This window comes from Polypterus senegalus, chromosome 5, assembly GCF_016835505.1.
Source record: "Polypterus senegalus isolate Bchr_013 chromosome 5, ASM1683550v1, whole genome shotgun sequence".
Lineage (NCBI taxonomy): Eukaryota > Metazoa > Chordata > Cladistia > Polypteriformes > Polypteridae > Polypterus > Polypterus senegalus.
The window spans coordinates 184,805,314-184,811,313 of NC_053158.1; positions in this window are offsets into that span (position 1 = coordinate 184,805,314).

Sequence of the window (6,000 nt, forward strand, 5' to 3'; positions counted from 1 at the left end):
AGCTCCACAAATGAAATAAGCTGTTCCAATGAATATAGCATTTCTTCTCTCCACTTGGGAAACTGATAACAGAACTAACAAAATGGAGCAAAACTTGCACGGGGAGCTTCTGACAACTTCACCAGACTATATTTGCTTTTGTTGCAATGGATTTTGGGTTCTTCACAGTGTACAGGGCTACTTTTTCATGCACCAACCTATATATGGCAGATCCATACAGTGTTGTCATTATTATTTGTTAAAACAATCTGTCTATCGCATTGGCTAGTGGTCCATTGTGTTTGCATATGCGAAGTGTAATTAAATATTTATATTTCAGAATTACTACTCCATCATTTTTCTATTGCCTTCTATTTGTACAGTATGCACAACCCATACTGTTTCAATTTTTTGGGAAAATAAAACTTGACAACTAATTCATAAAAGGTAGGAGTTTTCCAAGTTACAGTAGACATATGTTTCAAAAATGCAGCCCGACTTCTTGTAGCATAGGCCGATAATTGCTCACTGTTCACACTTTCCAATGCATTGCACTTGCTTATCTATATGTACCTACATTTTTAATGAATATATTTAATTACCTTATGCTTTCTCCTTTTTTCTTAGACAGCCCCTTGCCAAAATGTTAGACGGCTAAAAGATCCACTTAAAAATCTTTTTCCTTACGTTCCTCACATGATGCCGGTCCAAACGACAGCACAGAGTACTTTGCATTTAACTCTGTCTCCTGGAAACACTTTAATTAGGCCTCATTGACAAGTAAGTTCCCTGGACTATTTTAGGCAACCTCTGAAGTGGCATCATGGTTTTTCAGAGTCTTGAAACAATTAATTTAGGCCTAAACTGTGCTCAAAAACATTTAGGCTTTGATTGACAGGGCTGGCTTCTTGGAGACCTCAATGTATCTTAAATTTGGAAAGACAAAAGGCTGATGGATGCTGCTACTGTCCACAGAAAATAAAAGAAAATAGATCTCTCTGGCAGGATTATCCACAAGCACAAACTCTATCTAAGAAGAGCAACAAAGATAAAATGACCAAGCCGAAAAAAAATTAAATTGCATATACAGAGAGAGGAGAACTGGTGGAAAGCTGCTTGGATAGCTGTACCTAAAAGAATGAACCTTCTGTGACCCACTTATATTTCTCAAAAGTAGATAATTAAAGTTTTTTTGACACTTTTACCCACCTTGTATATAAACGTCCACGTGTGGAAGAGTGTGTGTGCCTGTCTGGCCCGGAAGTGAGAGGTGGAGTCAGGGTAAGGGAAAGCAAACGAGACCAACACGTAGGCAAAACAAAACCTCCGAAGAAAGACAAAGTTGCTTAGCCACTAATACACAAGCAATGTAAGCAGTTTGATAAAATGAAACCTCGGAAGAAAGACAAAGTCGTTTAGCTACTATTACACATGTGATGCAAGCAGTTTGATAAATCGAAACCTCAGAAGAAAGACAAAGTCGCTTAACTACTAATACACAAGTGAGGCGAGCACATCAACAAAACAAAACCTCCAAAGAAAGTCACTTGCTTAGCTGCTAATACAGAAGCAATGTGAGCACATCGACAAAACGAAACCTCTGAAGAAAGACAAAGTCGCTTAGCTACTAATACACAAGCGAGGCAAGCACTTCGGCAAAACGAAACCTCCGAAGAAAGACAAAGTCGCTTAGCCACTAATACGCAAGCGATGCAAGCAGTTTGATAAATCGAAACCTCGGAAGAAAGACAAAGTTGCTTAGCCACTAATACACAAGTGAGGCGAGCACATCAACAAAACAAAACCTCCAAAGAAAGTCACTCGCTTAGCTGCTAGTACAGAAGCGATGCGAGCACATCGACAAAACGAAACCTCAGAAGAAAGACAAAGTTGCTTAGCCGCTAATACACAAGCAATGCAAGCACATTGATAAAACAAAACCTCTGAAGAAAGACAAAGTCGCTTAGCCACTAATACACTGTAACGGGAGGCCGGGTCCCATGCCCGGCCAGGACGCCCCTGCTGCAAATGTTCTGGGGAGCAGCCATGGGCTCCTGAGTACCTCCCCTGGGTGACGTTGGTGCCTCGGTTTCCTGCAGGGCTCCATGGGAGATGGAGTTCTCCACAACCCTTTTTGGGTTGGCCACCAGGGGTTGCTGCATGGATCCCGGAGCTTTTATGGACATCTCTACAGCCCCCGCCCCCCCCGGAAGTGCAATTAGCCACAGGTGATCAAGCACCTGGAGCACTTCCGGGTGGGTTACAAAAAGGGCCAGCATCCACCACTCATGAGCCAGAATTGGGAGGAAGAGGACGAGGTTGCCTGGGAGGAGTGGTGGTGCAAGAGGAAGGATTGGTTTGGTTGTGCTGAAGTGCTTTGGGACTGTGTAGGGCCTGTGGGACACAGGGAAGGCATGCCCCTTGGCTGAAGAGAAAAATAAAAAGTCTTGTTGACTTTACACGTGCCTCTGCGTCAGTCTGTGCCGGGTCGGGCGCTATTTAGCACCTCTTTTACAACACAAGCAATGCAAGTACGTTGGCAAAACAAATCCTTTTAGGAGAGAGATGCCCAGAGTAGTTCCTTCCAATTACCTGACATCTTTACATTTCAATTTTTTTTCTGACAATTTCAATATGTGGAGGACTGCCGGCTGCGTGCTCCGGCCCTCACCCCCAGGCCGCCAGGAGGAGCTCTCCCGACAGCAGGATCGTGCCCCGAGTTCCAGCAGGGCCTCATGGACTATGTAGTGTTTATACACAGCCCTGCTGGATACCTTGGGGGCCACCGGGAGTCGCTGTAAGGGGGCTTGTGGGCTCTTATGTGCCCTATAACCCGGGAGTACGTCACGGTCACGTGACAGGAAGGAACTGTTTACCCTGACCCGGAAGGAATAAGGGACTGTGGTCTGATTGGACAGGAACACTTCTGGGTCAGGGGCTATAAAAGGACGATGGGCCAGTCCAGACACTGAGCTGAGCTGGGAGGTAGGAGGGAGAAGTGTCTGGGCGAGGAGGAAGAGTATTGTTTGTGATTTGTGTGAGAAGTGTGGAGAGTGCTTTGTGCACATTGTTACAAATTAATAAAGAGTCTGGGACTTTTACCTGGTGTCTAGCGTTGTACCTGAGGGTTCAAGGGAGCACAAGCGCCCCCTACTGCCACAAATAGTTTCTAGGACCCCGGGCTTTTTACAGCACGGGCTTACACAGCTACTGTATATTCAATAATTTTGTTCAAAGCAGAGTTGCAGTGTTATCAAGGCATCACTCTATCACTGTGAAGTTCTAGGCCAGGGTAGTCAAACTGAAATCCTGGAGGGTGTGATAGCCTGACGGCCTGCCACTTTGGCATCCCCCTGATGCCAGGACATCGATAGTCATATACTGAGGATAGACTAGTGCAGTGAGGACACATAAATAACAAGAAGATGCAAAACTGCAATAAGCGTTTTATTCTAATCAAGCCGTGTCTAATAAATGAAGTGCAGTGCAGATCCTCTTCAGTTAATATAATGCTGATCATGGGGGTTAAAAATCAACCAATAAATAGATCCAATAAATATGTTTCATAATAAAATCAAGACATTTGTCTTTGTTGTCTTCCCCACTCAACCATCAGGTGTGCACAGCGGGGCTGAGATGCTGGCAAGTGCGGCCCTGTATCAATTGACTTTGGTCTCAGGCGCCTCAACTGGTAATCTGCTGATATTCTCAAAGCTTGGCTCCGCTGTCCCACGATCATCCTATCCGTAGAACAATTCAAGAAGCCAATTAGCCACTCATTCCCCTTCAATGCTTAACAAGAGTGACCTGCCCTGGTGCTGCCATTTATCTTTTCATTGTGGGGCCTCCAAACCGTCTTATTTCCTGCCCAACACACAGGCTCACGCTCAAAATCTTCCTATCTTTGTTTCTTCCTGTATGTTCTCTCTTGGTTTGTCTCCCTTTCACTTTCTTCTCTCGATCACTTCCTGTCTTCTATGTAACCTGCTCAGACTCTTTATACCTTTTTAAGTTTAGGTGTCTGTGACGATGTGGGTTCTGGCTCCACACTCCCTTTGCTGTTGGAAGCACATGAACCCAACACCGTCGATAATGTTACCGAGTGAGCTAGTCAGTGGAGGCAAATAAACACTTGAGCAAGGGGTGATGCAAAAATGAGTAGTGCTTTTATTTAAAACCAACAAAAACAGTGTTCAAATAAATAGTGCAGTTTCAATGTTCATTAAATAAATAATCCATAAAAAGAACACGTGGAGGTTAAAAATCAATAAATAGAAAAACAAACACATCCTTAAAAACGAGAGGTTAAAACCTTCTTTTGGAAGCAGTCTTAAAAACCAACAACAAATCCGGTGCTCTTCTGTTAGCGTCTCACCTGCTTATCCCGTTTGGGCCAAGCAGCAGGCAAGACGCTCTCTGCAGCTGCCCTCCTACAACACACCCGAGACTGGAGACCTCCCGATCCCTGGCTTCGGTCTGGCACTCATCCCAGTCCCCGAGACTTGATTACCCCAATAGCCAGGACGCTCACATTGGGGACTCCACCACCAAGCCTCCCGACTTCCGCTGCCTTTCCACGGCCTTCTGCGGCTCGTCGCTTTCCTCTAGGCACTCCCGCTACCTGCTCACTCAGCGGGAGCAACCTCAACTCAAACGTCTAGGTGTTGGCCTAACACCCAGCTTCCATACAGCTGCCCACGGCCGATCGCGCGCTCACCACATGCACGCACCGCGTGTCTGTCTCTCTCCGGCACCGCCTGCTTCCACACTCGCTCCCTGTAACCTCCGTCCTCTCTTTCCTTTCCTTTTTCTCTCCAATCGTTTTTTACTCCCCTAAAACCGACTCGCGCTTCTTTTTAAAATGACGAGGGCCAGAGCAGCTGCAGCATTAGCCACGGGACAATCATGAATGTGGGCAGTTCCTCACCTGTGCACTAGGTGAGAAACGCCCACACCCTACGGATCGTCCCGCGGCCCACTATGGCCCAACGTCCCCTCGCTAAGCCGCGAGCACATCGATTATTTATTAAAAATGGCCTGTGCTCAGTGAGCTGTGGACCCTTAACACCACAGTGTCTTGCTGAACAGCCCACAGAGAGTAACTGAGGAAGTTGGCTGATCCGATCCAAGCAAGCAATCAGTCAAGTTTCCCACATCACACTCTGCAGTTGTATTACTTTCCCGCGGCCTGCACCCACACCCAACAAGACTGAGCCGCACCATTCCTTTAAAAAAAATTACAAAGCATCACGGACCCTAACTTGCTTCATTCAGAGGGTCCAAATGTGATTCCTGAACAAGAATACCACTCGTTAAAAATTTTTGAAGTGAGTAGTAGTGAAATCTGCCACTAGAAAGGTTATAGCCCGCAGGTTTATCCTAAAAACCCGCCCCCAATTTCCTCCAGTCCGTATACTTCAAATGTTCAGGGTTTGCAGTTTTCTATTTGTACTAGTACAGTATATTAGACAAATATGCAAAAGAAATATGGAAAGACAGGGACTGAGGAAAAGAAACTAAACAAACGACTCGACACTGAATGGAAATTAGAAAATCAAAATTGCCTTTTTTAGTTCAGGAGCTCAGTAGCACAAGATAATTGAAGTGTAATGATTAATATGTACATTGTAAAGAATGTGGTGACACACACACACACACAAACGTAGACCACTGCAGGTACTTGGCCCAAGATGTCTGAAAAGATCTTCTATCAGCTACAACATCTTTTTGTCATTTTGACTGTTACACCACCAACACCAAATAGCAACAGCAAATACGAGTTTAGATAAGCAATTACGGCCTATGTATAAACTATATGTGGCTATATTCACATATGGCATGTTTGCCATTTAAGTTATTTTAGTTACTTGATTGCATGTGCCATCAAAAGGTGGATGCTCTGCAGCCTCATCTGTGATCATGCTGGAGTGTTGTCCATGCCATTAGGTAAATTTGCTGATTCTGCTGTTGTGAGTATCAAAATCTCCTGTGGCACTTCATTATCATCTCTTTTAACAGCAT